The sequence below is a fragment of the Gallinula chloropus genome, assembly GCF_964237585.1.
Source record: "Gallinula chloropus genome assembly, contig: HAP1_SCAFFOLD_94, whole genome shotgun sequence".
Classification (NCBI taxonomy): Eukaryota; Metazoa; Chordata; class Aves; order Gruiformes; family Rallidae; genus Gallinula; species Gallinula chloropus.
In genome coordinates, this window is record NW_028168154.1 from 1 (window position 1) to 11432 (window position 11432).

The following is an 11432-nucleotide window of genomic DNA, read 5'->3' on the forward strand; positions in this document are numbered from 1 at the left end:
TGATTGATTTGCTGAGTGATTGTGGATTAATTTTATCTGAGTGCCAGATCCTAAACTAATAGAATTTCTTTAAAGCATCTATTCTTTCCTTAAGTGGATGTCACCTGTTATCATTTATTAAACCAATCTGAAATCATGATTTCTCTGATTAGCTACTGGGATTGACATATTCACAGCCCAACAAAACAGAACAAACTCACTGTGTGGCAGTGACCAAATGTACTTACTATAAACTTCAGCAACACTGAGACTGAGAAGTGTTATTGTTATAAATAAATGACAACCTAAGAGGGAATCACAAAAGTAATCTTTAAACATGGTGAGTCCCAGATGTAGCACATAGTGTCTGTTTTCTTAGTCTGTTTTCTAGATGTACCATGAAACAAAAGATTTCCTGTATTTCAGTCTCATACATTACAATCATATGAGTTATTATCAGGACACTTTGTCGTGGTTTCACCCCGGCTGAGGGCCAAGATCCACACAGCTGCCTGCTCCTTAAAGGAAAATAGCAGGTTAAAGGGAAGGGGGGGGGGGGGGGGGCTGACGGGAGGAAGGCCTAGGGCAGCTCCGGGACACGCGGTTCTTGGGGGACGGTCGGGTGCCAGGACGGCTCTGGGTGGCACGGCCTGAGCTGTGGGTTCAGTGAGAAACTGCATTGTGTATCAACAGCTTCATGTATTTTTGCTCTAAAGTCCTGTTAGCATTGTTATATTGTATCTTTCTGTTATCTTAGTAAACTATCCTTATCCCAACCCACAGGCCTCTTAGTTTCTTGGTTTTGGGGTTATTTGCACCTTCCTTTTCCCTTCCCTTACCTCTCACACACACACACACACACACACACACACGCCCCCCCACTTCCCTTTTTCCCGCTCTTTTCCTTTAAGGAGCAGGCAGCTGCGTGGATCTCGGCTCTCAGCCGGGGTGAAACCACGACAGCCTGTCATCATAAGAGAGGTGCCCCAGCTCTATCATCTTCATGGCCTTCCTCTGGACTCCCTCAAACAGCTCAGTATCTTTCCTGTACTGGGGACCCCAGAGCTGGACGAGGCCCCATCTGGAGTACTGAGGCCCTATCTGGAGTACTCTGTCCAGATCTGGGGCCCGCAATACAAGAAGGATGTGGAACTGTTGGAGAGGGTTCAGAGGAGGGCCACAAGGATGATTAGAGGGCTGGAGCACCTGCCCTACAAAGAGAGGCTGAGGGAGCTGGGCTTGTTCAGCCTGGAGAAGAGAAGGCTGCGGGGGGACCTCATTGCAGCCTTCCAGTCCCTGAAGGGAGCTTATAGGCAGGAGGAGATTCGACTTTTTAAAAGAGCAGATAATGGCAGGACAAGGGGGAATGGACTAAAGCTAAAGGAGGGAAGGTTTAGATTAGATATTAGGGGGAAGTTTTTTACAGAAAGAGTGGTGAGGTGCTGGAACAGGCTGCCCAGAGAGGTAGTGGATTCCCCGTCCCTGGAGGTGTTCAAGGCCAGGTTGGATGGGGCCCTGGGCAGCCTTGTGTAGCTCCAGGCCTGGAGGTTGGTGTCCCTGCCTGTGGCAGGGGGGTTGGAGCTCTATGATCCTTGGGGTCCCTTCCAACCCAGACCATTCTATGATTCTATGATTCTATGGACGCAGTATTCCAGGTGGGGTCTCATGAGCGCAGAGTAGAGGGGGAGAGTAGGAGGGTTCAGTAGCCTTTGGAAGCCATCTTAGAGCATCATCTGTGGATCTCAGAGGGAATCTAACCTGTTCCACATACTTTTACATTTCTGTCTGGCATGCTCATTTCTGACAAGCCGTGAGGGGAAATATCCCTTGACTGATTGATTTGCTGAGTGATTGTGGATTAATTTTATCTGAGTGCCAGATCCTAAACTAATAGAATTTCTTTAAAGCATCTATTCTTTCCTTAAGTGGATGTCACCTGTTATCATTTATTAAACCAATCTGAAATCATGATTTCTCTGATTAGCTACTGGGATTGACATATTCACAGCCCAACAAAACAGAACAAACTCACTGTGTGGCAGTGACCAAATGTACTTACTATAAACTTCAGCAACACTGAGACTGAGAAGTGTTATTGTTATAAATAAATGACAACCTAAGAGGGAATCACAAAAGTAATCTTTAAACATGGTGAGTCCCAGATGTAGCACATAGTGTCTGTTTTCTTAGTCTGTTTTCTAGATGTACCATGAAACAAAAGATTTCCTGTATTTCAGTCTCATACATTACAATCATATGAGTTATTATCAGGACACTTTGTCGTGGTTTCACCCCGGCTGAGGGCCAAGATCCACACAGCTGCCTGCTCCTTAAAGGAAAATAGCAGGTTAAACGGAAGGGCGGGGGGGGAGAAGTAAGGGAAGGTAAAAGGAAGAGGAAGGGGCAAATAACCCCAAAACCAAGAAACTAAGAGGCCCGTGGGTTGGGATAAGGATAGCTCCCGGGCCCGGAGCGCTGCCCAGCTGCTCCCCTCTGAGATGGCTTCTCTCACCACCGCATCGATGGACAAGCAGGCGGCACCGTAATATTTGGACAAGGCGACCGCCGCCGATGTCTTTCCTTGAGAGAGAGCAAGAGGAAGTGAGCGTCACCAAGCTGCCCTGTGAAGTTTTTCAGGGACAGGGTCTGGAAAGCCCCCAGGCAGGATCTCAAAGCCTCAGGGGCAGTCTGAAAGCAAGTGTCCCTTTTGGGGAAACCACGAGTGAGGCAGCTTGGTTAGAAGGGTTGTTCTCCAGTCTCTTGGGGTGGCCCCAACCCTGGGCCAAGCACATTAATTTGAGCCCTGTGCCCCCACTCAGATCGTTTCCCAGCCTGCGTTGGTCAGTGTTGTCTCAGGCAACATCTGGGCATGGTTCGGGGTTGAATTTGGGCTAGGGTCTGCTCCCACAAGGCAGCATGGACACGAGGTAACACGCTCCCAACGTGTGTCCACACAAGATGAGCCGCACCACTTGCGCCAGCCAGGCAAAGACCTGGGACCGTTCCATGTGCCAGCAGAGCTCTGACCCACCTTGCTTCACTTCAACTGGTCAACCAAGCTCTGCTGGGATGTGTCTCTCCCGCTTCCCCCATCCTTGCGGCCAGCAGCTCACATACCTGTCAGGGGTGCCCCGTGGACGATGACGACGATCCCTCTGCGGTTTTAGGCCGCGCGCCCTTCTGGGGAGGTATCAATGCCGAGGTGACGGGCAATGGCCCTAGAGACAGGGCTGTCATCCAGCTCTCCCATGGGGTCCTTGCTGGCAAGGGTGCCGTGCTGATGCTCTGCTGGGCAGAACCAGGTACCAAAGTCAGCTGCCTCCATACTTGGGATCCTGATCATCCTCCCCACCCCTCGGCATCCTGACAGAGGACACTCTGCCAAAACCGAGGTCTTCAACACAAACTGCCAACATGATTCTATGACAGCAAGTGTGCTAAACAGCATCATCCTGATCCCAGCAGCTCCTGGGAGAAGAGGTAGGGAAAGAAAACCTCCCTGGACTCTCCCTTGGCCCTGCCCCTGGTTCTACTGGCTGAAGAACCCACCCCTGTCCTACCCGCTATGGTAGAGGGACACAAGGGGACAGAATCACAAGGTTGGAAAAGACCTTTGAGATCATCCAGTCCTACCGTACCCATCCTCTACTAACCTGTACCCCTGAGCACCTCATCTACCCATCTGTTAAACACACCCAGGGGCAGTGACTCCCCCCTCCTTGGGCAGCCTGTGCCAGTGCCCGACAGCCCTTTGGGGAAGGACCTTTCCCTAATGTCTGATCTGACCCTGCCCTGGCACAGCTCAAGCCAATTCCCCCTTATCCCGTCACCCATCACTTGTGTCAAGAGAACAACCCCCACCTCTCGGCACCCTCCTGTCAGGTCAGTGTAGGTGGTGAGAAGGTCTCCCCTCAGCCTCCTCTTCTCCAGGCTGAACACCCCCGCCTCCCTCAGATGCTCCTCGGAAGTTTTGCTCTCCAGCCCCTTCCCCAGCCCCATTGCCCTTCTCTGCACTCACTCCAGGACCTCCATGTCCTTCTTGGAGTGAGGGGCCCAAAGCTGAACGCAGCACTCGAGGTGCGGCCTCACCAACGCTGAGCACAGGGGAACAATCCCTGCCCTGGACCTGCTGGCCACACTGGGTCTGACACAAGCCAGGATGCTGCTGGCCTTCTCGGCCACTCTGGCACGCTGCCGGCTCACGTGCAGTCGGCACTCACCCAGCACCCCCAGGGCCTTCTCTGCCAGCAGCTCTCCAGCCACTGCTTCCCCTGGCAGGAGCTCGCTTTGGCTGCACTTGGGACTGGTGGAGGATGTGTGTTACAAGCCACAGACTTTCAGCCTTGCAGTTCCTCCACCAAACTGGAGAACAAGCAGTTGCTACAACCATGGGCTTTCCATGGAGAAGGCAGTGGGGATGGAGAGCTGAGGGTAGGTGGGCAGGACTCCCTGCTGCATCCACACTTGGGCCAACCCAAACCCTCACCGTTGTCCTGGCTTGCTTGTTCCTCACTCTTGGATTTTTCAGGCTCATCCTGCAGCCATCTCTGGTCCTCATAGTACTCCAGCACCTCTGGAGGCAGCTTCTCACCGGGGGCACGCGGTGGCAGCAATAAGGTGTTGCGGCAATCATAGTCCTTCAGCATCCGCAGGACCTGTGGGCGCCGGGAAAAGAAACCATACACAGGAGGTGTTTCTTGACCTCCATCACACCAAGAGCCAACCTATCTTCTCCCTCATTCCTTCCTCCCAACACCACACCAAGCCCCTCCGCAGCCCTCCAGCAGAGCTGGCTAAATCCAAAATGCCACCAGGCTTTGTCCTGGACACTGCTTCCATCTCCCCTGCACAAACCTGGGAATGCTGGAGCACCGCCAAACTATGTGAACGTGCCCATGGGGACCAGAGCTTCCCTCTCACCTGCTCCTCCATAAGGTACTGCTGGTCGAACTCCAATGAGTAAAACTCGATGGGGAAGTCACATGGGTTCTTCACCACCACCATCTCCCCCACTCCAGGACTGAATGGCAGCAATGGTCCCATCTCCAGTACTGGGGGGCTGAATTCCAGCCGTGGCTCCAGCCCACGCCCCGACACCTGCAGCTGGAGGTGCTGGGTGCTCTGGCAGATGTTAATCTTCAGCTCGCTTCTGTAGGATTTCTGAAAACAGAGAGGTGCAGAAAGGTTCTCCACAAAGTCCCAGGGGACAGAGCCTCAGAGTCATCCCTTGCCCCAAGGTCTAGGATGTCACTAGTACCGCTGGGGGAACGGGAAGTGGCTATTGATGTGCAGCAGGGGCTTGGGGCCCTGGCACGCTGGCTCCAAGGAACCGGGATGGTTCCTGGCGTTGGGTGGAACCGGGTATCCCATGGATTTAAATGGACTGATGGGGGTTTCAGCAGCGCTTGTAAAGGTCCCTATGGGTGGGCTCAGGGGCTGCTTCTCCTCCTCCTTCAGGGTTACACTACCCGGGCAGTCCTGGCACTGCCACCGCAGGCAAACATCCGCTCTGTATCGCTCCATCAGAGGGGCGAGGAGCTCCCGACCGCTCGCAACCAGGGGTGTCATCTCCACTCGGCCTTTGGCCAGCAACTGGACTGGAAGCCAGAGCTCTCGTGTCCATAAGCCACCAGTTTCCAAGTCAAAGTGGCCACGTTCAAACCGCCTTTGGGAACGCTCCACCATTGAAGCGGATTCCCAGTTTGCCTGGAATGTGCCGGCACCGCAGGGACCACGGGCGGCGAACCACGACAGGCAACAGCCCCGCTAAGCCCGGGAAGGGGCCTGGGCTGGGGCTGCTTGCTGGTACCGGTGATTCAGTGACATGGAATAATGCTGAGGGGATGGATATAGGTATAGTTTAACAGACAATTAATTAATAAAATGTAAATATAAGGAGAGTTTGCATGTTTTTGAGGACAGATTTGTTTGGGATTCCAGTAGAATGTGGCTGTAGCTGTGGGAGCTGGTTCATGAGAGCAGCTACAAAATTTACCCCAACAGTGGAACAGCCTTGAAGATAAAGAAGTGAAGGTGGGGGAGTCATTAATAATGAGACCAATGACTATAGAAGAGCTAGAGTAGATCTTGTTTTCAGCTAAAGGGTTCCTAACTTGTTTGGGCAGGGATGGGGTTTTGAGGCTATGGAGAAAACTGCAAAGAGCATGGGCTGAGAGGAAGACATCCAGCCTTCATCCCTGACGCCCACCAGAAGGCCCCCTGAGTGTCACTGAGCATGGTCTATCTGGGAGGGATTAATGTAAAGTACTTCCTGGAGGTAATTTGCATACCCCTGCCTTTTCTTAGAAACTCTAATGAATATGTATGTGTTAATCTGTATCAGTAGGAGAGATGTGGCTTTAACCAGCGCACACAACCGGAGCAGCGATGCCTGGTGTCTGCTTCATCAGCACCAAGGCTGGGGAGTTCTGATCCCGCCTTTTCATGGCTTCACCAGCAGTGGGATTAGCTGAGATCAGCCCTTGCAGGGTTCATCCCCCACGAGCGCACTGGGGTTCTCCCCATGCCAGCAAACAGGCCCCCGTGGAGAGGGAATGAGGGGAGACGGGTGGGTTTTGCCCACCCATACACTGAGAAGGAGCCACACCGCAATGCCCTGATGCTCTCCATGCACGGTCCCCTGTAGGGATGTCAAAGCACCTCTCCAAGGAGGGGACCGGGGGTGGGGGGGGGCGGAAACTGAGGCACGGTGGGTATGGGGCTTGCAGAAAGCTCCATATGGAGGCAGACCTCATCTCCCCCTCCCCACACTGGCCTCCCATTGCCACATGGCCTTGCACCTGGGTGTGACGCCCACCCATCTCACCTCTTCCGTGGGTGTAAACCTGACTCGCACGTTGTAGCGCTGTCCAGGAGTCAGGGTCCCAGCCGAGGGCAGCACCTCGAAGACACAGCGCTGCTTCTTCCTCTGCCGAAGCAGCTTTTGTTTAACGTATAGTGGCAAATACTTGTCCACCTGGGCACAGGAAGGAACCTTGTGAGGTCTCTTTGGTCTGTGAGGACAGACCCTCAAGTTCCCACAGTGCTCTGAAACACCGTCACGGCGCCAAGAGCACCCACATCCAGACCAGATGTGGCCACTACAGCCTAGAACTGGAGGGAAAACTTGTGGGCAGGGCAGGCAGACGGGTAGGCACCGTCCTTGGAGGAGGACGAATGGGTGAAGGTGGCAGAGAAGCGAAGCATCAGCTGCTCAACAAGTCCAGGTGAACCAGCCTTGCTCCATACCCTCCAATCTCCCTCCCACGAGCTGTCCCCACGCGGTGAGGCACCCACAGTGGCAGAAAAGGCACGAGAGGCACAGAAAACCCAACTGAGAAGTTATGTGTCACGCATCGTCCCTGCCTCACCTTCACAACGGGCTCATTCACAGTGATGGACCATTTACAGGGGACCTGGAGTTGGTTGTGGAGCTGGATGGTTTCCTCCTGACACTGTCCACATTGGACAGCAGCAAACTCCAGTCTGTCCCTGGAGATGCAGAGGGATGGCACAGCCACACTGGCACAGAGGCGGATGGGAAATGTGGGGCCTTCTTCTGCCTAGTGAGGGACAGAGCATCCAGCTGAAGGTCCAGGCAACATCTGCTGCTGCCCCCAACCTGACAGCTGCCTCGAAAGGCCGTGCTGACACAGGGAGGTGAGGAAGGATACAGTACCTTGATGGGCAGGACAACATTCACTTCTCCCACCGGCAGGTTGGCACTCTGTGGGTCAAAGCGCACTTCAAACGTCTCTGTCTCGCAGAAGGGCAGGTTGTTCACGCGGCCCAGGTCCACACTAAAACCTTGAATGGGTGAAAATAAAGCAGCTGAGATACACCAGCAACGTGAACAAGTACGTTCAGACCGTATGGGTGTCCACAGGACTGTCAGGCAGAAGGACCCTTTGTGTCTCCAGAAAAGACTGCCACTCCTTCTCTCTTGTCACCACTCAAACAGAAAGGAATTTCACAGCCTGAATTCAAGACCCGCAGGGTAAAACAGAAACCCATCAGCTGAGGAGCACCAGCAATTCCTTCACCAGGCTCCCAGGAAGGATGCGCAGACCTCTCCAAAGAAGTTCCAGGGAAGATTTCCCTGTACCGTAGTGCTGCTTGGAAGACAATTTAGAGGAGACACCTGACCACCCTTCAGACGCAGCAAGTCACCATCTGATGGTCCTCAAGGACCTGTTTTGAAAGCCTGTTTTGACCACACAGGCTGTTGTCTCAATAGAGGCTAAAGCAGCACTGTGCCATTACAAACTCTAAACAAAGCGCTTCCAAACCACCAAGGGTCTTGTCTGCTCCCAACACAAGCTCATGGAGCACACAAAGACACTCAGGAGATGCTCCTGGTAGCCAAGAGCAGAAGATGCTGAGAGGTCACCATGGTGATCAGCCCACGGAGCCCCCGCAATGAAGCGTCAGGACAGCCCAGGTGGCTGGACACTGCGGGCCAGGAGAGTTCTGGCTGCAGAGCACCGAGCAGGGGGGGAAGGAAGAGAAAACGATGCAAAAGAGCACTCAAAACCCTTCCCCGTGGCCCCAGCTCATCTGTCAGAGACAGGTCCTTCAAGCCCGCGGGAAGTCTCTCCAGCATGGGTTACCGGTGCCACACAGAGCCCGTCCGTTGGCGCAGAAGGACGCGGGGAGCTGCCCGGGGTTGGTGATCTTCACGACGTGCGTGTGGATGTCACCAAGAATGACGTGGCCGAAGTCCAGGACGTACGCGGGCAGCTCCACTCTGGAAGGAGAAGCAAGGAGAGTCCTTAAGGTGGAGGAGGATGCAAACAAAGCGGGGGCTTCTGTAGTCACTGCTGGAGAAACTCCAGCCCATGAAGCCCAAGGTCTGATCTTCTGCTAAGAAGACTTTGGTATGTCACAGGGCACCCAGGTCCAAGGTTTTATCAGCTACTAACAGGTTCTTAGAATAAAATGAGTTTAAAACAGACACTGGGCACAACTCCTCTGCTGTGAAAAGCCACTGGAAAAAAGTCCTCAGGCTGCTCACTGGTAGCACGTCCAAACTGTCAGGATCAACCCCCTTCTCAAGTGCCCAGCTATTCCCAGAAACAAGGAGCTCCCAGGAGCAGGGGCGCACCACTGTGCGCTACCATCAGGGTACAGGAGCCCTACTAACTTGAGAAGCCTCCGACGAGCACGCTGGTCAAAGGCAGCGTCCTCTGGGGAACCGGAGGAGAGAGCTTTCTGCTGCTCCAGGGCGTGCTGCTCTATCAGAATGTTCTCCATCTCCATCTGCAGACGAACGTCCAGCTGAGGAAAACAAAGACAGTGGCTGGTTAGCAAAGGGAAGTTAATCCCACCCTGCTCTTGGTAAGAAGCAGGAACAAGTCCTTCACTCTGAGGGTGGTGAGACCCTGGCACAGGTTGCCCACAGAAGTGGTGGAGGCTCCATCCCTGAAGACATGCAAGGATGAAGCTCTGAGCAACCTGATCTACTTAAAGGTGTCCCTACTCGCTGCAGGGGGTAGATGGCCTTTGGATGTCCCTGCCAACCCAACAGAGTCTATGACGAGGTCCTTCTGCCCAGCTGCTCAGTCTGCCAGGACCATATCTGAAGGGAGATGAACTCCAGCACCTTTGCCTGCTCAGCCACCTTTATACAAGCTGATCTGACCAAACAAGTCAAGGATCATCCAGAGCTCCAAGTAGCTGCCTGTCCCCAGCTGCTGCCAGGGCAGCTCAGACAAAAGCTCTCTCCATGAGGGAACAAGGTCAGCGCTGAGAGCTCTTGGAGACACATCTCAGTCACTTGAGCCCAGTCTTCAGGACCTCCCCCTCGGGCACTCAGGAAGCTCAGGCACCCACGGGAAGGACCACTACCAGTGGAGCCCCATGTTTGTGGCCAGCCCAGGGGAGCCAGCTGAAGCGTGCAAGGGGGACAAGTGACACAGGGAGAGGGTGGCCCCTGCCAAACAGGGCAGCAGCCAGTCTCACCACAATGCCAGAGTCGTCCATGGGTGGCTCTGTGGCCGTGGTCTCCCCGACAACCACCGCGTCGTCTCTCTGGATGTCTCGTCCTAGCCTTGCTTTTGCCTCTTTGAGGATCTGCTCGTAGTTTTTGTTTCCTGAAGGAAGAAAACAGTCACAAATAGAAGCATGGGCACAGTGGCATCCCCATTAAAGCTGGGAAGCTCCACACCCCCAGCATTGGCCCTTCCCACAAACACATTCCTCCAGCAACTCATGGAAAGAGGATGCTGCTTTTCTTCTATCTTCTCTCCCACCCATCTTCCTCCACACATGGGAGCATCTCATCCCCCCCACCCCTGCCCAAATCCCTGCCAGCCCACGTTACAGCTTTCCCAACACTGCTTTCTAGCTGTCCTCTTTATCCAGGCCACCAACAGATGACACTGGCCAGGATGGCTCTCTGGAGCAAAGCCCATGTGCTTCTTGAAAGCAACCAGAAGAACAACAGCCCTGAAACCTCCAGCCTTGGTGGAGGTGGGTGTGAGCTGCCCTATGAGCACGACGACACAGGGGGGCAGAAAAAGACCCCCACGGGACCTCCCCGAGGAGCAGTCAGACAGTGCTCACCCTTGATTCTCCTCGGAAGGTCCAAATAAATCCTGGGAAAAGTCCCCTCTCCTTTCAAGGTGATCTCTTCTGGCTCCAGGTGACCCACTTGGATCTGGACGGTCCTGCAGAAGACTCCAGGCACTCCTGGCAGGTGATAGACAGTGAGCACTTGCTCTCTGCCAGGTCCAATGTAACCCTGGAGGTGTGGAAGAAGAGGAGGGGAATTCAACCAGAGGGCTTGGCGGAGGGGTGGCTCAGACCACCGTTACACTGAGATGAGAAGGCACGTTGCAGGTTCTCACACAACACATCGCCTTCCAGCTTCCCTGCACCCAAAAGCTCAAGTCTCCTACACCGGGCTGTGGTTTGTCCTCCTGCCAACACTGCCCACCCTCTGCCAGACCCAAGCAGCAAAGAAAAGCCCTTCTGCCAGCTGCTGTGGAGGAGGAGCGGCGTGCCCAAACTCTCAGCAGGGCCAGCAGCTCCTGTCATGGCACTGCAGTGGCTCCCAGGCTGCTGTCCAAGAGCCTGACCTCTTACTCATGAGCCCAACCAACAGCTCCTGCCTGGGTGGTTACACCAAGGGTGCATGGCACTATCTAGACTCACAGTGACCTGCAAACTTACACCCCTGGAAAAGCAGAGGCAGATGCTCGGACGAGGTCCAGGGATGAAGGGGTTCCCCACAAATCCCCTCCTCACTGGGCTCCTAGAGAAGAGCTGTCTGAGCCTGGAGTTGGGCTCATGCCAACCAGGTTGAGAGCCAATACAAACAGGTGGCAACACTGCTCAGGGGACAGGGCACAGCCACAGCTCTTCTCAGCTCACTGGGCTGGACCTTCAGCTCCTTGCTCCCCCCCACGCCGCAGGGAGAAGCTGCTGAGCAGGACACATCCTGCCTCTTGGTC